The sequence below is a fragment of the Sciurus vulgaris genome, assembly GCF_902686455.1.
Source record: "Sciurus vulgaris genome assembly, chromosome: 4".
Classification (NCBI taxonomy): Eukaryota; Metazoa; Chordata; class Mammalia; order Rodentia; family Sciuridae; genus Sciurus; species Sciurus vulgaris.
In genome coordinates, this window is record NC_136464.1 from 6,085,032 (window position 1) to 6,110,773 (window position 25,742).

At 42.1% G+C, this 25,742-nt stretch overlaps 1 protein-coding gene across 1 annotated transcript in view; it reads left to right on the forward strand.

The window, feature by feature from the left end:
• Positions 1-25,742, forward strand: part of ADAM12 (ADAM metallopeptidase domain 12) — a 331,659-nt gene that overhangs the window by 707 nt on the left and 305,210 nt on the right. The gene's annotated exons all lie outside the window — the stretch shown is intronic.

Sequence of the window (25,742 nt, forward strand, 5' to 3'; positions counted from 1 at the left end):
ACCAGCCCTGGGCTACTCCCCCGTCCCCTCCCCTCTTGGGTGACATTTACTCGAAAGTCTTAATATCTTGACAGTTACACGTGTCGCCCCGAATGATGCTCGTGGGGCTATCATACCAAACCTGTCCCGCGGTGAGCCCCGCATCCCAACTTCTGGGTCAACCCACCCGGAGGTTTTCTCTCCCCCGCCTCCCCGACCCATGCACTTGGGGGAACGGCTGTAGCCACGCAGGTGAACCAGACCCTCCTCTGCAGCTGTGCCTGCAGCGATTCCCCGCGGTCTCATTTCTTTTTTTAAATTGACCCTCTTACCTACTACATCCCTCTCCGCCCTTTTCAGTCTTTCCCTAGCTGTAGGCAGCGGCTGAACTTCAGCCAAATTCATCTGCCTATCCAGATTCTTGACCGTAAATATTCGCTTACATCAACCGTGTGTAAAGCGTGTCCTCATTTCAGAGTTAAACCAAAATGCGTGTATTATAGCTGCTTTACAGACTTAGGCTTTCCCAAGCAGAATCCCCTTAAAACCGGACACCTGTGGATCTTGTTTGCATAATGAGGACTCACTCAGCAGGTGCCTTTTCAAAAATTCGTGAGCTTCCTCTAGTCCCCGCTTCCGTCGCCCTTTTTTCTGCCGCTAGAGGCGCTGTCAGCCCACCAAAGAATGATTTGCCTTGGCCTCGAACTCTACATTTCTATGATTCTATATAACAGGCATTTATTTTTCAACAACTGGCCTCAATCACGAACCGTTACCACTTTATGGTACGTTTTATTTCGCAATTGCCACTGCTACCCTCCACCCCCACCATGCCTACTGTAATGTGGCTAAAACTCAGTTCTTGTTAAAATCCACCCAGCAATAAAGACCAATTTGGGAATTAGTGATTAAATAAAAGGACTGCAGAAAAGAAGAAGCAATGAGAAAACCCAGAAAGAACACAGCAGACTCTCAAGGAGCCCCATGATCAGCAAATAAAAAGAACAGTCGTCAAAAGGGTCCTGAAAGTCTTATAAAAGGGTCCTTTTGAATGTTTTTTGCAAAGGAACTTCCAAAAAAGTTGAAACCGCCTCAAAGTGTGCATAAGGTGGTCTTTAATTTGGAACATACTCCATACATGAAAACAGAAGTTTGCTGATCTTAGAAGAAAACGTCTATTAAATCAAGTGAACAATAGGAAATTATTTCATGGGTCTGGGCTTTTATCATCTTATGACTACGACTTTGGTGCAGTTTTCCTTAGAATAGATGTGACCCCAGACAGAAACCAAGCATTGCTGTTTACCCTTGGATTCTCAGTTCCAAATATTAGTCAGCGCCTCCAGTCATGCCATTGAGGTTGTTTAGAAACTCAGACTGAAACATTTCTTCTTGATGGCGAGAGGAATTAAAACTTGAAGACAGAGCACATTCTGGGTTTGTCCCCGGCCTTGTCTGTTATCCTGAGTCCCTGAACAGTTGCCCACTTGGTACCCTCTGTGACAAATCAACACTGTCAGGTCCTAAAACAGAACCCTGGACTCCAAACCCTCCATTGCCAAGTGCTTCCCTTCAAGTCTTCCCCAATTCAGTAGTAATGTCCTCCTTCCCCAGAGGCCTCCTGCTAACACCTAGGATGTCATCCCCAGTCTCCCTTCCACATCATAAGTCATCAAGCTCCAGCATATATTCCCATCTGTCCACATCCTTCCATTTCAAAATGGGCTTTTTAAGCAATTCCCCCAATCCAGTCTGCTTTAAAAAATTCTTTCTGTAGAAAACTCTTATCTCTAAGAGTAGCAGCCTCTTCATGAGCAACTGACTTTTTCTCTTGTCCTGGCGTGGTGTGTTCAATGCCATAGACAAAGTCACTATTTTCAATCACCAGTTAGCTCCAGCTAGTTTCCTGTTTAAAATTCTTTAATGGTTTCCTCTCACCCATGGGAAAGAAAATTCAAACATCTTTATGATTTACTGATTTGCTTTAATTTTTAAAAAAATACAATGTTTTCACCATGAAGACTTTGCAAATATTTTTCACAGTTGAGCCAGGCCGTGTGCACTATGACTCTATTTCAGCCCCTCGGTGGCAACTTTTTTGCTTTCACTCAAGTTAATGGTTGCTTTTTTTTTTTTTTTTTTTTTTTTTTTTGGTATGTTTGTTTGTTTTACTGTTCATTTTGTTTTCTGTGCACCAAACTGTGCTACTATGATATAATAAGTAATAAATATTGAACTCTGTCCTGGTTCCTGGCACATAGCTCCTCAGAACCTCTGGAGTGATAAGTGTCCTTTGTATGTTAATGAGATGACGGGTGGCTATGGATGGGGGCTGGCCGCTAGAAATACTAGTGAAAGAGAGTTGGGTCTTTCAGCCTTATCTCCTCAAAGTCCAGTGATCATGAATGGTCAATGATTTCTCAGTCATACCTAGGTCATGAAGTCGCCATTGCAACCCAATATGATGGGATTTGAGAATTTCCAGATTGCTGAATATGTGAAAGCAACCTGGAGAAGGAATGGAAGCTTCGCACCCTTCCCACATTCTTTGTCCTGTGTATCTCTTCCACCTAGCTGTTCATCTATCCTTTATTGTACCCTTCATTAATATAATAAACTAGTAAGCATACATGTTTCCCTGAGTTCTGTGAACTGTCCTAGAAAATTATCAGGCCTGAGGAGGGGATCATGAGACCCCTATTTATAGCAACTTTTTGTTTTCTCTTGAGTTAACAGTTGCCTTTTCTTTTTGTATGTTTGTTTGTTTACTAGTTATAGCCAGTTGATTAGAAGGACAGGTGACAACCTAGGGCTATGATTAGCATCTGAAGTGATAATCATAAGTTAAGATCCTTTGAAGGTATCTCTGGGTAGATACTGTCAGAATTGAGTTAAAATTTAGGATATCCAGTTAGTATTCACTGAAGAACTGGTTATTGATGGGAAGAAATCCCTACACATTTTGGTGGCCAGAGGTGAAGGCGTCTGTATTGAGCTTGAGAATAGGAAAAACACTTTGGTTTTTGGTCTTTCTTGTCACATAACCTCTGCTTTATTTCCAAACTTTCTGGAAATAGTATGAATCTTTCAATATGAGCAAATCCACCAGATGACCTATTATTTATTTTTGCTTAGTGTTATCTTTCCTGGAGTCCTTTACCCTCCTGTTCCAACGTTAACTGGCTACTTTTTAGGTCTACATCTCAGCTGTTGTTCAGGACTTAGTACCAAGATGATGGAAATTCCTCTCACACCCTTCCCATGTTGCAGCCCCCATTTTCTGAGCACTATAACTTTTTCTTAGGTTGTTCCTTATTTTTGTGGCACACATCTTCCATAACTTCCTAAGAGTGTTTGAGAGTTATTTTGCTAGCTTGTGAATGTGTCAAGGATGCTTTCAACTGTGAATAACAGAAAACCTGACACAGTAACTATTCAAATTTTTCTCTTTCTTTCTTTCTTTCTTTCTTTTTACAGACTGCATTTTGATTCATTGTACACAAATGGGATAGATCATTTCGTTACTATGGTTGTGCACAATGTAGATTCATACCATTTGTGCAAACATACATGCACATAGGGAAATGATGTCTGTCTCATTCCATTTTTCACACCCCCTCCCTCTCATTTCCCTCTACGTAATCTAAAATTCCTCCATTCTTCACTCATCCCCCACCCCCATTATATATCATCATCCATTTATCAGGGAAAACATTCGGCCTTTGGTTTTTTGGGACTGGCTTATTTCACTTAGCATGATATTCTCCAATTCCATCTATTTATCTGCAAATGCCATACATAACAAGCAGTTGTGAAGTGAGCAGTAGAGTAGCTGATGATACTGTGTAGCAGCTGGTTAGTGATACAACCAAGTTATCTCTTCCATTTTTTCTGCCATATTAGATGTCAGCTTTTGCATTTGTGGTGCTACCTCAGGATTGCATGGTGACTGCTGTACCTCTTGGGTTCAGATCTGCATTTTAGGCAGTAATAGGGAAAAAGAGGCAAAAACAAAAACAAAAACCAACCAACCAACCAGAGCCAATTTTATTCTTAACAGGAAAATAACATTTTCATAAGCCTTTTAGCAGACTTTCTTGTACATTTTATTGGTCAGTTTCTGATGCAGGTCATTTTTTGCTGCATAGGATGGTAGAAAAGTAAATATTTTTGGCTACACACATTTTGTGATTCAAACAAAACAGTTCTGTGAGAAAGAAGATTGGAATATTTGCCACACCATGCACACATGCATATGTGTGCGTGTGTATGTATGTATATATATGTGTATGTACACATGCACAAATACACGTATATGGTTTCTAGTCATTCCGTCCTTGTTTGCTAGTTCATTTGGGTATAAAATATCAAAGTGAAAATCATATCTCCTCTGTATTTTATGAGGTATTTGTTTGTTGTCTTTATGCCCATTACTGCTTGAGAAATTAACAACATTCTAATTATTAATCCTTCAAATGTTGTCTTTCTCTTTCTTTCTGGAAGCTGTTATCTTCCGTTTGTCACAGTTGCTTTTACATTTCATGACAAGGTATGTTAGTGAAATTCTTACCAGTAATTGTGCTGGGAACTCAGTCACCCCTTTCAGCTTGAAAATTCATGTTGTAAAATCCTAGTATACTTTCTTGTATTATTTCTTCAACTATTTCTTCTTCCTCCTGAAAATAGTCTTCAATTTTCTTATCTATTTTTCATTTCTGCATTTTTTGTTCTATTTTCTAGAATAGTTGTTTATATTTTCCAACCCTTCTATTCAATTTTTGTTTTTTAATTTATTTTTATTGGTTCTTTTTAATTTTTTGCTACCATATATTTAATTTCCAAGTGATGTTTTTGCTGCCTGAATGTCCTTTTTTTTATATGGTGTCTTCCTGTTTTTTTGTAGTGGATACAAGATATCTGTTAACTCTGAGTGTATTAATACTTGCTAAGCATTCTTTGTTCACTTTGTGGTCACTATTAGTTTTGAGATTCTTTCCCCCATTTGCTATAATGACTTTGCTCCAATGCAACTTTTGACTTTCTTTTGGTATTTAATAAAGGGATGCTAATGAGCTGCCTGGAGGTGCTTCCACAGATGGATTTATTGACTGGAAGACCTTTGTTTTGTCAGGAAACCTCCAAGGCCACTGATTCTTTCTTTTCCCCCGCTTAGGCTGGCCAGTTTGTCTAAAAAAAGAAGAGTCCTCTGGCCTCTGACCAGAGAGATTTAAGCCTGGCCCCAGCCTGTGAGTTGAGCAGGGAACAGGGTACAAGATGATGTCATCCCATAATGCTTTGTTGTTGTTGTTTGTTTTTACTTAATCCTTTTTTTTCACTTTGGCACTTGACTGCCATCCCTCTCTGTGCCTGAGAGACCTTAAGCTCAGAACTTCTCTGCCTGGCAGACCTATCTGCACAGAGGGAGATCAGGCCCCTGGAGGTACTGGCTTTGCAAGGGACCTAGGGCAGTGACTTCTCCTCAGCTTGTCTTTTAGCCCCAGCCTGGACTGACCCTCAGAGGTGCCCAGGGGCCTCTTCCTGAGCCTTCAGGGGTTCTTGTCCTTCTCACATTGGAGGCCCCTCCTGTCCATGAGTAATTTCCAGCTTTCTCTTCTCCACTGGTCCGTCCTCAAAGCTGTGGGGCTTTCTCTTACCTGATGATATCTTCTTCCCAAGCCTTTGCTTTTTATTATCATTAGGAGTGTTCCTTTATTGCAGGGTTTCAGGTGGTGACACAGACACCTGCGAAGCTGCCATGTGCTCTAGAAGCCAGCCCACGTTCTTATTACCATGCTGCGCGGATGGGGACGACTTCTTCCTCTTGCTTGTCCTTTGGCTCTTTCTATTCCTTCCTTGTGGAAACAAAAATTAAATCTACTTTTAAATGTTTTGAAGCTTTCTTTCCAACATCCTTAAGAACTCAAAGTCAACATATACCTAATTAGATAAATGTTGCAGCTGTGGAAACTGTAAAAACAAAACAAAACAAAAAATCTAAGAACCGACGACGCTACATCATTTAAAGAAGCTAAGCATGTTTCTTCCTGGTGTACATGATGCTGTAACGAACTCATTACCATTGCAAAACAACCCCCAAGCTTCTGTACGGAGTGTGTTCCTGGAGACTTTTAAAGCTACATTGTTGTGCAGGACCCGTGATTCACAGGCAGGTGTGAGCAGCCGTCTCAGGTGTTCGGCCCTGTTGCCTATTGGCAGATGCCCACTGGGAGCAGAGCTGGCCAGCGCTGTATCACCAGGCCTCAGGGGTTGAGGAGAGAAGTCAACGGCATGGAGACAGAATGTTTCAGAAGACAACTTCTGTGCCTTTCCAGTAGCTGTTTCTTTGTATAGGTTTGGTTAGTACTTTATTAACCCTGAAGCTGTTGTATCAGTGTGTGGTCACCTAAAAGACATGTATGGAGTGCGCTGTGCCAGGCACTGTATTGGTGCCACTCTGCATTGGTGCTGTGCTCCATCTCACGCAGTCCTGGTGGAAGAATCTGGCAACACCTCCAGAAGAGGATGCCATCTGCAGCATGGCAGATGTGAGCCCTCTCCAGAGCCGTGGAGAATATTTTGTGATCTACACTCTCTCTCTTTGGCAGCATGATAACGCCTGTGGCAACGAGACTGTGAACTGGTCTGGTTTTAAAGCAAATGACACTGTAGTTCAAATGAACTCTGTTTTCCGGTTGACACGTGTGCTTTAGACGTTGCCTTCTGACGGGCTGCCATTGCAATCTCGCACTTTCTCCCGGTCCTTTCCCTCCAGCTTCCTTGTGCTTTGTTTGATGCTCAGTTACCTTGCTTTCCATTGACAGATGAGATGGAGAAGCCAAATAATTCAGGCTCGTATTGATATTTTTTATCCTTAAGCTCTTAGGTTGTCCCAGGACTACAGTGAGCACTTAGCTTACTCGGCAACTGTTTAAAAAATGGGGCAGCCTCATCAGATAACGGGGGGAAGCTTGGGCCTCCCCTTTCGGGTCAGATGATCCACTCTTGGACAGCTCATGTCCTGCACATTCCTTCCCCCAGCAGGGCATGGTGAGCACTGACCCGCAATTTAACCAAAAGTTCCCTTGTTTTGGGTTTTGCTATGTTTGTAATTAAAGCCAGGATAGAAATTGAGCCTTTGTCTTGGGATCTATGCTCACTTGAATCTCAATGAGATCTGAGAACCTGGTTTTGCTTGTTTATTTTGATTTGTTTATTATTATTTTTTTCCTCATTCAACTTTGTTATAATGGGTCTTAACATTCTGTGACAGATTTTTGGTCAAGTTGTTTCCATTAAAAAGCACTGATTTTAAAAACAAGTAACAAAATTTCCATACACACACACACACACACAAATGGTTCACAAAACATTCTCCTTTCTTCTGAAGGTTTCACGAGGCTCTGTTGCCACTAACCTGCCCTTTACTAGTCATCTCATGTGACAGTGGAGACGTGGCTCTGAGCTGGTTATTCTACCACGGCTTAAGACAGAGTGATGGGTTAGATTTGGTATTTGCTTAGCTTTCTGGGCAGAGTGGGCGACCTTGCCAGCTCCAAAGTCTTCTTGTCATACTCTGATGACATGGTAGCGAGAGTCTGTCTCAGGAGCAGCAGAAGGTCAGAGGAGGGGAGTGAGCAGGCTGTCAATGCCCGAGTTGCCATCTCCCCAGGTTTGGGTCTCTAGGGCTTCCAGCATCCTTCCAAGTGGTATCAGCCTCTCCCCTCAGCTCAACAATCTTGCAAGCAGTGTAAGCGGAGTGACCGTGTGGGACAGGGGCATGGCCAGTGCTGACAGGCTTGACGGGCTCAGGATAACCAACCGAGCGGTGAGGCCAGCTGAGCCCCTCAGTGCCCTGTTTTTGCTGTCCCTCACGAGGTTGCCACAGTGAACATTGGACAGACACCTTCTTGACCTTGACGTCCACACTCTCCCCAAGGAGAGCTGTGCTCAAACCTTCATGGTGCATTTTAAGACTTCACCTTAGTTGTGACATTGACTGGAGCAAAGGTGGCCACCAAGCTGGGTGGAGAATGGCGGTCTCCCTTTGGCCCTCTAGGACAGTGCCACTCCCATCCATGTCACAGAAATCCTGGGGGACAGACAAAGACCCTGGATGAGTGGTGGTCGGGTGCCACCCAGAGGTTCAAACAGTGTAGGTCCACTGCCCACTTCACGGATGGCTTTCCATCCCCGAACCAAGGCATGTCAGCACTGGACAACAGCTCTTGTCACCATTCCAACCAGAAAGGGGCATGAGTGCCACCATGTCAGGGTTCTAGCCAGTCTTCGTAACGTGGGTGCTCACTTCCTGAGTGGTGTCCTCATGTCTCTTCTGGCTGGAGGGTGGCTCAGCGGAATCCAGTTTGCTAACCCCAACCATTAGCTATTCCACACTCAGTGTGGGTGAGCCACGAGCCAAGACGCACGTGGGCTGCCCGTTCTTGGCCAGACCAGCTAAAAATTCACCAACACCGACAGCACGTCAGCAGAGCAGTCAGCCTGAGATAAGCCTGGAATCGTGATTCTGATACGGTCTGTATCCTGGGGCATCGAAGGTGGTCACATGGTACCTTCTGGGCTCAGATGTCCTCAGGGGGACGTCAGGGGTGACACTATGCTCATGTTCAGCTTTCAGTCTGAGACCCAGGCGCACATGCAGGGACTCTCCATCTCAGCAGCTGCCTCCTCCCATGGTCCTTCTGTGGATCCCGCCAGTGGGTAGAAGGGGTGGCCAGTAGCGTGGACTGGTCCTGGCCGGCGAGCCGGTGAGGACCTCGTTGAGCCTCTCTTGCCGCCGTTTTGCTTCAGCAGTGGCTTCGTGCCTCCTGTGCTCTGGGGCGAGCTTGTCGAGAAGGAGCTTGCTTTGGTTTTGATGGCGGGGTCCTTCGTGTTCTTGGGACCCCCCGGGGGGTTTGGTCTGTGTTATAGCTGCAAGTGCGCCTGCTCTGTGGCTTGTGGGACAGGCACACTCTGAAATGGAGCCTGCCAAGTAGATTTTTAAAATTAAAATCACGTTTTTTCAGCCAATTTCAGTATAATTTGAGATAGGATCATGAAAATGATGAATGAAAAAGCGTTTCGGCCCCATTGTTCATTCTTTCATAAAAGATGAAAATTTAATAAATTGAATAAAAGATGTAGAGTAAGTCCTACACTCATATTCTTGCCAACTAGATTTTATTTTGTGTGCTCAGGATTTTTAAAATTTAATGGTGTAAATTGTTAAAATGGGCCCCCTTCCCCTAGCCCATCCTCTTCTCTAAGGTTGGTGGGTTTGGGTGTATACATACCTTCATCAATTCTGATATTGGATTTCAATATTAGCCATATGGCCCTCTACTGTGTTGAAAATTCTACAACTTGCTTTTTTTAAAAAAAATCAATATATTTTTAAGAACAACTCCTGTTGCTATAGGTGCTCAGCTTGCTCCTTTTAACCAAGTGACTAAATTGTGAGTGCTCACATGTTTGTTGGTAAATGCCTGTTTTCTCCAACTCTTTGATGCTGTGGCTTCTGGTTCCTGTCTCCTGTGCACGGGTGTGAGTCCACTCAGTGAATTGCTGAGTTATAGAGTCACCCATTTTCTACTTCAATATATTTTGTTAAATTACTTTCTAATTTGGTTGCCTGAATTATTACACAGCGAGTTTTGGTTACCCAAAATTTGCAATATTTGGTATTTTCAGATTTGACAGGCGAAAGAGTTCATTGTTTTAACTGGCATTTTCCTGATTACTAGAGATTCTCAGACTATTTTTATGTGTTTGCACATTCTTTCTGTTTCATTTTTGAAGTATTTATTCTTATCATTTGCCCATGTTCCTTTTTAAATTTGGTTTTTAACAATTCCTTCTCTCTTTTCTGAGCTACCAAAGAGATTTTAAAATAATTTCTTCTAAATTTTAACTTTTTGCACTTACTTTTAGTCCACTGAATTTATTTTCTATTTATTGTTTGAGGTCAGGATCTATTTCTTTTTGTCACATCTAGATAATCAACTGTCCTAGTGACCTTTGTTGAATTCTTGCCCTCTTCTATCAATACCAGCTATAGACAGATACGCTTCTGGGTACTATTGGACAGTTTATTTATCCCGATTCCTAATGTTTTCCGTGTCCTGTGCTTCATACATGTTGTCAGCGTTTAGATCAGTTGGTACATCGTGGTGCCCAAGGGGAGCTGAGGTCAGCGGGTGGCAGTGTGCATACTAGCTCTGCTGCCTACTTGCTGGGAAGGTGACTGACCACTCTGGAGTGCCCAGCAGTCCAAGGTCAGCACTGAAAGTCCCACATCTAAGGAAACCTCTCGGGACTGGGAACACAGGCTGGTTGGCTACCCTAGGCCTCGGACAGCCATGTACTCTTTCTTCCCCAGGCTCGCCCACAGCGAGTGTAAGCACAGGTGTGTCATGAGGACCAGGGGAAGATGGAGGCAAATTACTTTGAGCTGTGCCTGGCCCATGCTAAGCACCCAAGACGGCTGATCTCCTCTCCTCTTCTCCTTCAAAGCTATCTTGACTAGTCTTGAGACTGCAGTGTTTCATATGAATTTTGGAATCGTCTTGCTAAGTTCCACAGAACACCCCATGCAGACTTAAAGATTAATTTTGTGGGAGAATTGGGATCCTCATGGCATCAAGACTTCCAGGGTGACTGTGCTCATTTCTCTATTTGTTCTTTTTAATGTTAGTCAATAAGTTTTACATAATTTTCTTCCCCAAATTTTTATAAATCTTCATAAAATATATACGTAGAGACCCTAAGTACCTAATGGATTTGTTACCATTCTGGATGGTACCACTGGGCTTCAAAAATTTTCAGTCTTTAACATGGAACATCAAACATTTTAAAAACAGAAATTAAGCGAGCAGACTGCTGTAGACACCCTCGCGGCCCCCCAACCCATGGGTGTTCTTGTTTTCTCCATGAATGTGTTTTTCTAAACAGTTCTAATTGATGGTTCCCTTTTTACTTATTTTTGTGAGTGGATTTTGGCCTAATGTTTATTAATTCTAGTTCGTGGATTGACTTCATAGAAATCATAAGAATTATCATCCAAGAACGATGGTGCGGTTGTCTTTCTTCCTGCAGGTTCCTCAGCACCGTCCATGGTGTCTCGCAGCCTTGGCAGGCTGTTACAGTGATCACAAAAGCAGTGATTCAAAGTAGTGTCCTTGCTTTTATTTTTTAAATCTTAATGAGAATAACTTTAGCTTTTACCATTTTTAGACACCTTTTTCTTCTTGTCCGCCTCCTGTTAGATTTGCTAAAGGGTCATTTACGCTTCTCCTCCTAGCTCTATTACAGGTTACCTGTCTCCACATCTCAGTAGTACCGTTAAATTTTTCATGTCTGCACTTGGCAGAGTCTAGCTAGAGGTGGTAATTCTGGGGCCTTCTCCCAGGCCATCGACAGGCCCAGCATGCGTTCATGCTTCTCATGGCCCCTCCCACTTTCATGGGCATTGTTGTCTGGTATTAGTTCTACCCTCTTGAAACGCATCACTCATTAAGGAATTCCATGAAGCAGTAGGAGGCTCTTTTTGTGTCTAGCGGTGCAGGTTTATTCTGGCTTAGTCAGTGTAACAGATTCCCATTTTACATCGTGATTGCTTACAAATCACTCTGCTTCCGGATTCATTTTGCTCCTTTTTACAATAAGTAGCCTCTACTGGCAGTCTGTAAGAGCAGTTCTCTGCACTTGTTGGTCTGGAAAGTGTTGTTTTATCTTTTACTTGAATGTTTGCTTCCCTCTGTGCCAAGTTCCAGGTTGTTTTCCTTGAGCAAATGATGCATGTTGGGTCCTGGTCTCTGCGATTGTTGAGAACTCTACAGTGTTTGCGATTATTCCTTTGCAATACAACTGCCTTTTTCTCTGCCTGCTATTAAGGTAGTTCTCTGTTGTTTTTGTGTGTGTGTGTATGTGCATGGGTGTGTACTTGTGCTTCTGTAGTTTATTATCATCTGCTTTGATATGGTTTTATTTTTATGTATATCTGACTTTGATTGATGTGCTTTTCAAATCTAGTCAGTTATGAAATATTCTTAGCCATTATCTCTTCAGTTACCTTCTTGCTCTTTCTTCTCAGTTATCTCTTTTGGAACTGTTATTTATGATTGGAACTTGCTAGTCATCCTGTTTTTAGCTTCTCTTTGTCTCTTCATTACCCTTTGCTTTATATTCTGGGTGATGTCTCCAACTCTAAATTCCTTTTCACCAATTCTCTCTTGATATGTGTCTAAATTGCTTTTAAACTATTGACTTTTTTTTTTTTTTTTTTTTTTTACACTTTCCAATGTCTTTAATTTTTCATCTATGGAAGCTTTCTTCTGTTTTTTCTCAAACTTGCTAGATCTTTTAAAAAGTAATGTCCTTTCAATGCCTTTCATTATGGTTTCTTTGTATTCTTTCCTATCTTTAATAATTTTGGAGGATATATTGTTATCCTTCAGATTATTCCATTATCTCAAGTGTTTAAGGATATAGATTATTTATTATCATGGATTATCTCTTCTAATGCTTTACAATTTTGAAATGTAAACTTTCAATTTTTTCCCCTCCATCTCTACCCCCTCCATGGGAGTCCTGCATAGATGGATTATGATACAAATGGAACTTTCCTGTGAAGCAGAGCTTATTCACATGTGACAGGTGCCTTATGGAATTCACTTGTCTGAGCTCAGTTTTTGTGTGAATTTCTCATCTTAGGAATTTCACAACACATGGTTATTGTAATTTTGGTCTCCATGTGGCAAAGGTTTTAGTTTCAATTTCTCTTGGGAGATTCCCCAGCCCTCACCAGATTTCTGGGTAGTGATGAGCCACATTGCTGCTTTCCTGGGCATTTGTTAGAGTTGTTCTAGCCCTGTTAACTTGGCAAGGACACTCTTGCAAAGCCCTGGTGTTACTGGAGGGTTATAGGACTCTGTCTCCTGTCTTCAAGATCATATGCCCTGTTACTAAACTGATAGCTCCTGGACTCTAGGTAGCCATTGGGCTCCACTGGCAATGTCGTGTTCTGACTGGGAATTTCTCTAATTCCCTATAATTTTTTTCTCTTTCTTTTTAGTTCAGTTATATAGTTCCTCTAAAATTGTTGTCGCACTTAATGTTTTTATATGTTTCAATAGGAATAAATACGTAGTCCACCATGTTTTCAGAACTAGAGATCACCAGTATCGATGTTTTGGTTTTTTAGTCCACACATTTGTTTGTGCCTATTTTAGTCCCAGATTTGTGCCGGGTGCTGGGGATATGACATTGTGAACACCAGACACAGACCCCCACCTTCTGGCACAGAGAATGAGCGATCGGATCCTAAGTTCATGCAGAGGATGCATTCAACCCCCAGAGGTGTGATTCCCAGCTTCCATGCTCCCAACACTCTGTCATAAAGCCCAGCCAGCTGCCCTCCTGCTGTCGTGTTAGTCTTGGCTTGGCAGCTGCAAGGGCGAGATGTGAGCTGTGCTAATGATGAGGCCTAGCTGAGCTTGGGGGTGAAGCCATCCGCTGTTCCCATTGTCCTCTGGCTGAGGACAATGAGAACAGCTGGAGAGCAGGGCTGATACACTCCCGAGCTGCCTGGCTGCCAGCAGAGGTGTCAGTGGAACTCTGCCGTCCGAACCTTCCAGGAGTAAGCTCCGGGTTTATTCCCCACTTACAGATCTCGGAGGGAACTGAACAGTGAAGTGAGCCAGTGATGGTAACACCCGGGTAACTTTGCAACTTTGGGAGTCAATGCCATGATTCTGTGTAGATGGATTTCTCCAATGGTTTGTCTAGAAAACAGGCACCTGGTTGCCATCAAAATTTGCTTGTGTTGGATGTGGCCTACCTGGTGAGGTTTCACACTCAGTTTCTTAGAGCCGGTTCCCGGAGCATCATCTATCCGGCTGCGGTGGACAGTCCTCCTGAAACCCACTCTCCCAGTTTGCTCACATACATTCTAGTCTCTTCCCTCTGCATCTCGGCTCTGCTGCCTTTGGAAAGAGCTTTCATTCTTCTTTCTCCTTGGCACAGCTAAGGACTAAGCCATTGGTTACAGAGGCTCAGTAAGAAAGCAGTTTTAAAGGGGGTGGGAGCGGGGACAGGATGGGAAATAGTTGGAAATCAAATCAAGACAACTGTGCCCAAGCATGGATAGTCCCTAATAGGAACATCTGCATAGGGGCATCTGCATCTCCGCTGACGTCAGCGGCATCAGGTTATGAGGTTCCCTTCACGTCTCTCTCTGTCACATCCTGGTGGACGGGGTGGCGGGTGCTGGGTTCTGGCAGGTGGTTCGGATCAGGCCCAGAATTCAGAACTTGGAGTGAAAAGTGGCTCTGAGCTCTGGCTCCTTTATGACCATGTGACCCTGAGGAACCCATTAAATCTTTTCAATTTTTTTGTCAATGACTAGTGAGGATACAGCCTCCTGACTGAGATGTGGTGAGCACTGCGTGAGGAAATGTCGGGGAAAGGTTTTCGTTTAAGGTCTTCTCTCTAGATGCTGCAGGTTCTCAGCATCCCTAACCGCCTCCCCTCTGCTTTTGGTGGATGGTGTCAGTTGGCCCCAGAGTTCAACAGAGGCAGGCAGGCGACTGGGGGAGCAGGGCAGACTGTCCCTTTTCCTCCCAACTTAGGTCTCAGGTTTTAGTCTTTGGATTGAGCTGGGGCTAGGGGCTTCTCTTTGTTAACAGGACTATTTTTTATTTCTTTATTTTTGGGGTATCGGATTGAACTCAGGGGCACTCGACCACTGAGCCACATCTCCAGCCCTATTTTGTATTTTTATTTAGACACAGGACCTCACTGAGTTGCTTAATGCGTTGCTTTTGCTGAGGCTGGTTTTGAACTCATGATCCTCCTGCCTCAGCCTCCTGAGCCACTGGGATGACAGGCATGCACCTTGGCAGGCAGCTAACAGGACTGTTTCAGAGCGTCCTCGTAATGGTGACTCTTTTGAATCTTGTTTACTTACAGCTAACAGTGATTATTAGTGTCCTCCTCCCCCAGTGGGGACACAAGCGGGTCTGGGAGGAAGGACTGGAGTGAGAGGATGAGGAGGCAGAGGTCCAGGCCAGGGGAATGAACTTTCCAGCTCTGAGGGGCTTTCCAGGGAGGACAGAGAGTAGAACTGCAAGGCAGATAAACACAGAGTGCCCCAGTGTGCTGGGTGGTGCGGAAGAACTGCCTGGAGATGGGACTCTTCTAGTGTCATGGAGGAAGCATGCAGGAAGTGCTTTACTTTAGTGTCCTTTGCCCACTAGAGCACATGATTTCAGTGGTGTAGCCAGTTAGATGCTCTGCAACCTGTGGTTCTGAACAATACAAATTTAGGACATTCCAGAATCTGACAGAAACGTTCCACTCTAGGACCAAGTGCTAGTGTTATTTTCCCAATTTACAGAAAAAAAAAAAAAAAAAAGTAAATGGAAAGACCCCCCCCACTCCCTTGGCCCTGCCACTGCTAACATGGTTTATCTCTGGAATCTTTCTTACATTGTTGGTTACAACTACTATCTTCCTGGAGTTGCCAAGAAGCCAAAGAATTTTCAAACATGTCCACTCAGCCCAACACCTAACCAGGTGGCGCCCAAGGGCTCCTGCCACAGGTTCCTTGCCTGGAGAACAGCCGTAGTTCCTGAGGGTACCTGCTCTGGCATGGAAGGAGGGATTAAGGAGCACTGTAAGAGGGCGGGTCAGCTGAGGAAGGGAACTGGGAGCAGGGTGAGGGAAGGGGAACGCCGGGGCCTGAAGGAGAGCTCGTTATATTCCACACCATACAATCGTGTCAGAGGGAATCCTGATGTTACCTACAATAAAGAGAACCAAGAAAACATGAAAGGACAGCAAGGCTCGGGATGGAATCGAATCAGGACTTCTCGGCTCTTCTCTCCCATCTTCAGGCTACACACAGGCAGACTTATTTTTCATATGAACATCTTCAAAGGTCAAGTTTCATTAGCCAAAGAGATTTCATTTACAGAAGAAAGGGTCACAAGTGTGCGTCCCAATGATTGCCTCTCTGAACTATGACAGCATGCACGTGTTTATCCAGTTCCAAGTTATGTTGCTAAAGCTGGTGTTTAAAATCAGAGGAATCCTCTTCGTTAGTCCCGTTACGTTGCTAAACATCTCACAGTTCTCTGCTTTGTATATTTATATAGACTGATATTGGTCTTATCTTCCAATGTAGCAAAATTTTCAAATATAAATACCCACTGAAAGGGGAATAAAAAAGGAAAACATGAAAGAAGTTTTGCTTGTGTGATTTTCACGGGCCGCCCACGGCCTCCAGGCATCCTTCTGACTCCCAGACCTTCCCAGCTTGTGCTGCTCCCAGGGCCCTGCGTTTGCAGAGAGAGCAGCTCAGCTTTCCAGGAAGACACCCTCTGAGTACTCGGCTGTGCAGGGCCTGGCCCTGGTCCTGTGGGCCGGTTCTCAGGGCCTAACACCTCTGCCTTTCTGTTTCTGCGTTAAAGGGACATGAGGACTTAACAGCTGAAACTGCATTTTCTGTACAGGAGAAACTTACTATTTCATAGTTAGTGTTCAGTCTCCCAGGCGTGTAAAATACAGGACTCAGCCTGATAGCTTTTATCTATGATGACTGGAGAAAATATTCATGAAAATTATAAATGCACATACATTAGTTACCTTGTGTTGTGTGACAAATTCCCACAACTTAGTCTCACCATAACACTAAGGATCACCCAGTGTCGGTGGGTCAGGAGTCAGCCCACACTAACCCGTCTCCTCTGATGCAGCTGCTCTTGCTGGCTGTGAACAAGGTACCAGCCAGGGCTGAGCCTCATCTGGAGGCCAGCCTCGGAAGGATCTGCTCCTGAGCCCAAAGGACCATGCAGAATACAGTTTCTGGAGCTGCTGGATCAAGGGTCCTAGTTCCTAGATGACCGTTGCCAAGGTCCCCTCTCATTTCCCAAATAAGTGCCCTCTCTGGCAGGGCTGTTTGCTCCATGGAGGCTGCCAGTTAAGGCACCAGGAGGGTCTGCTAGCAAGACAAGAGCCACAGGTTTGTCATCTAGCCCCAGAAGCAAGAGCCACCTTCTGTTGGTTGGAAGTCAGTCACTGTGTGTACCCCTCTAACCAGGTTACCCCGCAGGTGGGGTCCCAGCGCCCCAGGGCGTGTTAGTGAGACACTAGCAGTGCTTCACGAGCCTGTGTGGGCCTGGCAGCTGGAAGCCTGCTGACACAGCTGCTTCCTTGCCTGTCTGAGTCTCCCAGAGGCCCTAGGTTCTGTTTGACCACGGCGTCTTCCGTGCCTCTGCCGGACAGTTCTTTCCCACCCTGACCTCAACACTGGGTGTAGACTTTACCTCTTCCCAAGGTATTCTTGGTCCTGGCCACCCATCCCCAGGCCAGGCCAGGTCCCCTGTCAAGTGCTCTCCAAGTGCCAGTTCCCCATCAGAGTTCTGTCCACATGGAATCACCTGCTGTCCTCCTGGTTAGAATTCCAGCTCCACAGTGACCGAGACCATGGTCCACCTTGTTTCCTGCTGGGTCCCTGGTGTCTGGGACCTGTCAGCTGCTCTGTACACACTGGCACAGTGAGTGAAGAATCCCACCTCATGTTTCTTTTTCTATTTGACAAACATGGCTTACGATGGCTCTGTTCTTAAACGTTTGCCTTTGTACGACCTTTCACGTAACTGAACAGGCACATTGTGAAATCTTTTTAAGAAAAGACCACACGTCCTAATACGCAGTGTGAAAAGGTAGTGCAGGATCCCAAAGAAGCATCTGTAGGACAGAGTATCTTTTATATATGGAGTGGACAATACAACACTGATTAATAGCGATCTGAAGAGGTTGCCCCTAATTTTAACTGGTTCCTCTAATCTCCCAGGGAAGCACGCAGGTGGGAGGACACATGTGAATAACTGTAGGGGTTTTTCTACAGCTTGAATTCAATGATCTACTGATGGTAAACATGGCTGTACTTACTTTTTGTTTCCTTTTTATTTCCCCTGACCCTATTTTAAACTTTTGAAGTGATTTTTGACTCAAATAAGTGAAATCTCACTTGGGAGATAAAATGACTTTCTAAAACAGAGTTCAACTTCAGCAGCTACAAAAGAAGAAGTGAAATAAGCCAGGTCAATTTTCAAACCAGAAATTTCACTCTGTTTTATGTTGCTTCCTTACATTGACCTTGGCTTTCCTTTCATTTATGTACATGATGGGTGATTTCAATGGTTTGGGGGAAAAAAAACCCACATTTTTTATTTGCGAAATTTTGAAAACTTAACGTGAAAGATTATAGTGAATAAACTGTATTTCTTAGGGTTATATCCTATTTATTTTTATAATACATTTTTCTCCTGGTGTTTCCCATCATTTAGAAGGAATATAAAAACTAAGCTCAGATTATGAAATATCAAAGGAGGTTATCAAAAGAATAACGAAGTGCCTGTTTTTGAAGAGTCTTACTGTGAATGACTCCTGGGTAGCCTAATTAGTTATAGGCCTGGGAATGTGGACTTCAGATCAATTAGGTTCTACAAATTAGCATGCACTTTGTTTTCTGTTTATCCTGTTAATGTACATGCATGTGTGCATGCATGTGCACATATCATTTATGCACATATGCAGGGAGATCTGGGTTTGATTTCCTAATATTTTATTAAGGGCTTTATGTCTGTTCACAGGAGAGATTGATCTGGGGCGTTTTTCTTGTTCTTGTCAGGTTTTGGTGTCAGGATTCTACTGGCTTCATAATAAGAGTCAGGAGGGTTTCCCTCCTCCTGTATTTTGTGAAAGAGTTACAGATTGTTATTATTTCTCTCTTAAATGTGGGTAGAATTCATTACTGTAGCCATCTGGGGCTGGAGGTGTGTATGTGTGTTGGGAAAAGGGGTTCATTATTAATTCAATTTCTCTGAGAGATCTAAGGCTCTGTAGGTATTTCTCATTCTTGTGTCAGTTTTGGTCATTTCTATCTTTCAGAAAAAATGTCCGTATCATCTGAGTATCATCTGAGTTAAATGTATTGGCATAATATTTTTCACACCGCTTTCTTACCATTTCATGCCCACATTATCTGTAATGATGGCCCCCTCAACTTTTGAAATTGCTGAATCATGCTATTGTCTCATCTCTTCTTTTATCTTGCTAGGAGTGTAACAATTTTATCAATGTTTTCAAAAGACTGACTTGGGTTTCAAAGAATTCCTTGTCTGTTTTTATTGATTTCTGTGCTTTAGTCTTTCTTTCCTTCTATTTATCTTTGGAGTACTCTTGTTTTAGCTGCTTTGGGTGGATCTTTGGCAACTAAAAATAAAAGCATTCTCATTTTCTAGTATAACCCACTTGGAAATACAAACTCCCTGTAAAGCACTCTTTAGTTGCATATCGCAAATTTCTATGGGATGTATTTTAATTATTGTTAGTTCAAAACATTAAAAATTTCCATTCTAATGTTTTCTCTGACCTTTGGCTTATTTAGAAGTATTTTTCTTAATTGCACATTTGAGAATTTTTAAGGACACCTTCTTGTTATTTCTGTAGGGTGTATCCTTTGTGATCTTTTTGGGGGGGAGTGGAGGTGGGCACTGGTGTTTGAACTCAGGGGCACTCACCCTCTGAGCCACATCCCCAGCCCTGTTTTGTATTTTATTTAGACACAGGGTCTCACTTAGTTGTTTAGTGCCTTGCTTTTGCTGAGGCTGGCTTTGAACTCGAGATCCTCCTGCCTCAGATTCCCGAGCTGCTGGGACTACAATGCCGGGCCTGATTGTGATCTTTACACTTGTTGAGGCTTGTTTCAACCCCAGCTTGTAGCTTATAGTGGTGAAATTTCCATGGGCATTTGAAAAGAAGGTGTATTCTGTAGCTGTTAGGGTAACTATAAATGGCATAGTTAGTTGATAGTGTTATTGAATCTCATGTGAGTTTACTGATTATTTTTGTATCTTTTCTATTGATTACTAAAGCAATAGTAAAACCTTTGATTAAAATTGTCAATCTGTCTATTTCTCCTTTCTGTTCTATCAGTTTTCTCCATATATTTGAAACTCTTTTAAGGTTTATACACATATCACTAGGAATTCCTCTGTGTTTGATAGTAATTCTTGTCCTGAAGTCTGCTGTGACTGATCTTAAAACAGCCACTCTGACTTTCCTTTGCTCAGGGCATGCACATGTATGCAGAGTACCTTATTCCATTTTTTAAAAAAATTTTACTTTCAAGATGTCTATATTGATGCTTTTAGTGCATTTCTTTTAAATAGTATGCAGTTGGTTTTACATTTTAATCCATTCTGAGGGTATCAGCCTTTTAATTGGAGTATTTAATACAATTTAATTACTCTTAATAGGAGTTAGGTTCACTGTGTTGCTATTTCTTATATATTTGCCCAACATGTTCTTTCTTTTCCTGTTTTCTTCTGGATTAAATAGTGTCCCCTATTTTTTTTAGTTTTTTATTAGTTTTATCGTTATATTTCAGGAGTTTCTATAGGGATTGGAATATGTATCTTTAACTTACAAAGTTTTAGGAGGAGCATGCATCTGTGAGATCTAGAAAGGCTGCATGAAATTGATATGGACAGTTGTTCTCATCTGGCAGTTTTGTAGTTTTATATTTTAAAATTAAATCATATATCCTTCTAGCATTTATTTTTATATAAAAATGAGAATACAAATTCTTTTTTTTTTTTCCTACCTAGCTGCCCAGCTGTGACTGCTGTTTTATTTCGTTGACTGGATGTAATACCTTGATCACATACTAAATTTCCATACATATTTGGGTCAATCTCCTCACTTTCATTGGCTTGGGTGAGTCCATCTGCTCAGGTACTGGTACTTTAGGCTTGCTTATTGCTACCTGATAATTCTGGTATCTGGCAGATCTGGACACTTTATCCTTTCAAAATCTTTCTATACCTTCTTGATTACTTTCCACAACAGAGTTTAGGGTCCTAAAATAAATCTGGTGGGCAGGATCAAAACTGCAGGTGAATTCCGAGAGGCATAAGCACCTTTGACAATCTGTCTTGGTGTTGTAATTTGACTTCCAAAGGTTATGTTCTTCTTCCCTAGCGAGTGTTATTTTGTTATTATTATCATGTTTTCTTTGCCAAATTTCTTGATTCAAATAGTTAACTTGAATTTTAAATTGATTGTTGGAGTTTTAGGAGTTATCAAGCAACACCTCCCTTTCCCTCTCAGGGTCAGAACCAGCTGATTGCTCAGGAGGCTGTGTTAGAAACCACACTGTCACTTGCAAGGGTCAGCCCTCTGTGTCTGTGGGTTCCACATCTGCAGGGTTAACCCACTGCAGACTGAGAATATTTTTAAAAGTGTGTGTCTGTAGGAATGCTGTGCAGACTTTTTCCATGTCATCATCCCTGAACAACACACGACATGGCATGTGCACTGTGTAAGGCATGGTAAGTGATCCAGAGGTGCCTGGAGGTACACAGGAGGATCGTGTGGGTTATGGGCAAATACGGTGCCACTGTACAGGAGGGGCTGAGCATCCCTGGATTTTGGTATCCTCAGAGGGTCCTAGAACCAGTCCTCCGGGGATACTGAGGGACAACTGTACTGGGAAGCTGATCAGAGAATTTGGCTTCAGGTCTTTGGCCTGCGACTTCTTTACCTCCAGGCTGGAGAGTCACTAGACCTGCTGGCAGTGTTGACAGCGTGGAGTCCTGTCTGGTGGGACCCTGTCCCTCAACACGTTGCAGAGGGCAGACCAGAATGCAGGTGCTGTAGGAGAGTGAGGACCTGGGAACGAGCCCACGGCTTCCAGTTCTTCCCCAGAGTCTTCTGTGACGCTCATCCCATCACGCCTCCTCCTTGGAGAGTCATGGGGACAGGAGTGGAACTCTAAGGAAGCTCACCTGCACAGAAGAGAAGGTGGTGTGCTGGGGGGCTCCTGGGAGGTCCCCTGGAAACACCAGGGCCGTGGAACATTTTCTCCTTATTTTTATCACAATTGTGATTCTTGCTTTGAATTGTCAGTTCATATTCCCTGGTCACTTATGAAGGAATCTCTACTCTCTTAGTTAATTTTTAAGGTCTCTTTATATATTACAGTTCTTCCTCCTCGTGAATGTGAGCCATCATTTCATGTGAACAGCATTGCCACTCATTTTTTACTGAGTATTTTCAAGCGAATTTTTTCCTAGCTATTTTTATTTTCTTGTCATTATAAATAGGATCCAATTTTCAATTTTATTTAGTATTTTCTCATATTGATTTACGCACACATTCTGAAACTGGTTTGTTTATTAAAATATTTGGCTGGTTTTAGTAGATGTTGATTTTCTTGGGTTTCCTAGGTAACTAATCACATCATCTATAAATAATTTCTCTTTTCTATCCTCAACTTCTCAGGGTTCTTTCTCATTATTTTATTACAATGTCTCGCACATAAAGAACAGCTTTAAAAATGTGTCCCCGTAGTAGGAACCCCTCCTCTGTCTCATTCTTTGATGTGAAGGCTCCTGTGTTTCACCATTGATTATAGAATTGACTGTTGATTTAAGATGCAAGTTCATCATATTAAAGAGGAATCTATAGTTTTCAAAACAATTTGAAACAAAAAACAGTGTTGGATATAGAATTGCATTAATGACTTTTTAGACACTGTGGGCCGTCTTTATTTCTCCTTCTCTTTTTTTTTTCTCTTTCTCTTATATTCTAATTAGTTATACATGACAGTAGAGCACATCCTGACACATCGTACATAAATGGAGTATAGCTTCTCATTCTTGTGGTGGTACGTGATGTAGCATCACTCTGGTCATGTAGTCATGTATGCACATAGTGGGGTAATAATGTCTGGTTCATTCTACTATCTTTCCTACCCCCTTACCCGGCCTCCCTTCACTCCCTTCTACCTAATCAAAAGTAGCTTTATTTTTCCCTAGTGCCCCTCCCCATTGTGAATTAATATTTGCATATCAGAGAAAACATTCAGCCTTTGTTTTTGGTATTAGCTTATTTCACTTAGCATGATATTATTTGGTTCCATCCATTTACCAGCAAATTCCATCATTTCATTCTTCTTTAAGGCTAGTAATATCCCATTCTATATATATATACACCACATTTTCTTTATCCAGTCATCTGTTAAGGGCACCTAGTTTGGTTCTGTAGTTTAGCTATTGTGAGTTGAGCTGCTATAAATATTGATGTGACTGTGTCACTGTAGTGTGCTGATTTTAAGTCCTTTGGGTATAAGCTGAGAAGTGGGATAACTGGGTCAAATGGTGGTTTTACTCCATTCCTCCAGTACTGCTTTCCATAATGGTTGCACCAATTTGCATTCCCACTAGCAATGTATGAGTATACCTTTTCCCCCACATCTTCACTGACATTTATTATTGCTTGTGTTCTTAATAATTGCCATTCTGATGGAAGTGAGATGAAATCTTAAAGTAATTTTGATTTTGATTTCTCTAATTGCTAGAGATATTGAACATTCTTTTATGTATTTGTTGATTGATTGTATTTCTTCTTCTGTGAAGTGTCTGTTCAGCTCCTTAGCCCACTTATTGATTGGGTTATTTGGTTTTTTAGTGTTAAGTTTTTTGAAGTCTTTATATATCCTGGAGACCAGTGCTCTGTCTGAGATGCATGTGGTAAAGATTTACTCCCACTCTGTAGGCTCTTTCTTTACATTATTGATTGTTCCCTTTGCTGAGAAGAAGCTTTTTAGTTTGAATCCATCCCATTTATTGATTCTTGATTTTACTTCTTGTGCTTTAGGAGTCTTGTTAAGGAAGTCAGATCCTAAGCTGACACCAATTTGCATTCCCACTAGCTGAGGGAATTTGGGCCTACTTTTTCTTCTATTATGCACAGGGTCTCTGTTGTAGTGCCTAAGTCTTTGATCCACTTTTTAAAATTAATTAATTTTTAAAAAATGTTTGTATTTGTTCTAATTTGTTGTACCTGACAGTAGAATGCATTTATACATTTTGATAGATCATACATAAATGGAGTATAATCTCTCATTTTTCTGGCTGTACATACTGTAAGATCACATTAGTCATGCAGTCATGTATGCACATGAGGACTGACTTTGGATTTGTTTTGTGTATGGCGAGAGATAGGGATTTAATTTCATTTTATTACATATGGATTTCCAATTTTCCCAGCACCATTTGTTGAATAGGCTATCTGTTCTCCAGTGAATGTTTTTGGTGCCTTTGTCTAGTATGAGACAATCGTATTTATGCAGTTTTATCTCTGTTTTCTATTCTATACCAGTGGTCTTTGTGTCTGTTTTGGTGCCAACACCATGCCATTTTTGTTACTATGGCTCTGTAGTATAGTTTAAATCCTGGTATTGTGACGCCTCCTGCTTTACTCTTCTTGCTAAGGATTGCTTTGGCTATTCTGGGTCTCTTATTTTTCCAAATGAATTTAATGGTTGCTTTTTACCTGGGAATCAATCTAATAAAAGAGGAAAAGACCTCTCCAATGAAAACTACAGAACACTAAAGAAAGAAATTGAAGAAAATCTTAGAAGATAGGAAGACCTCCCGTGCTCCTGGATAGGCACAATTAATATTGTCAAAATGGCCACACTACCAAAAAGGTTATACAAATTTAATGCAATTCCTGTTAAAATTCCAAAGGTATTCTTCATCGTAGAAAAAGCAATCATGAAGTTCTCCTTCTCTTTTAATCCTTAGACCTATTGATACAATACTCATTGATGTTTTGATGTAAATTTTGCTATAGAAATGGGTACATCAAAATATCCTTCCATTTTGAGACATAGCCAATGTTGTCAATGTATATTATATGCATAATATGCTGCTGAATTTAATTTCCAGGTGTTTGAATTATGATTTTTTGCATCTATATTAAGATGGCAAAGAATTCTTACATAAATTGTTGATACAAAGTCAGTGGTTTAAAACAATGTGACCTGTCTTTAGTGTGTGTGTCAGGGATTTAGGTGGGGCAGCTCTGGCTTCTGCTGGGCTTGCTGGCATTTCGGGGCACCACCCACCACTGAGAAGGTAAGCGGTCCTTCTCCGTGTGTCTGGCTGGTTCTTCCTGCAGGCCCGCCTGGGCATCGCCCATGGGAACAGCACTGGCCAGGCACAGAGGGAGAGTGAATTATGCTTGCAGTCGGCCACAGTCTCCAAGTCTCTTTTATCCTGTCTTAGACTTTGTGTCTGCGTATGTTTAGGACAATAAAAGCTATATGAAAATAATCTGGTTTGGGAGACTTTAAAAACTCTCCCTCATCATTTTCTGAACCCAACATCTTTATGGGACATAAATATTAAGTCCTTACAAAAATTTCACCTTCTTACATGTTCAGTGATCTTCCTCTTAAGTTATTGAGTTGATTTTGGTAATTTATTCTTTTCTGGAAAATCTCGTATTATATCCATGTTTTCAGATTCATTAGTATGCGAATGTGTAATACTTGATTGTAATTTAATTTTTATAGCTATACTTATTCCCGTTTCTCTTTTAAAATTTATTGTAAATTGTTAAATGATACAAAGGGATATGAAGGAATGTTAGGATTTATGAGTATGATGTGGAATAATTAAGTAATGCTAACATATCCATCACCTCAAATATTTATAATGTTTTCTAGTGAGAACATTTGAAGTTCATTTTCTTGGAGATTTTGAAATGTACAATGCACTATTATTAGCTCTATTTGCTATGCAATGAATCTCAAAACAAATCAGAATGTTCTTATTCTCTCATTTGAGACTTTTTGTTCTTTGAACACCCCCCCCCCCCCGCCCCCACGCCTCTGGTTGCCACCTCCT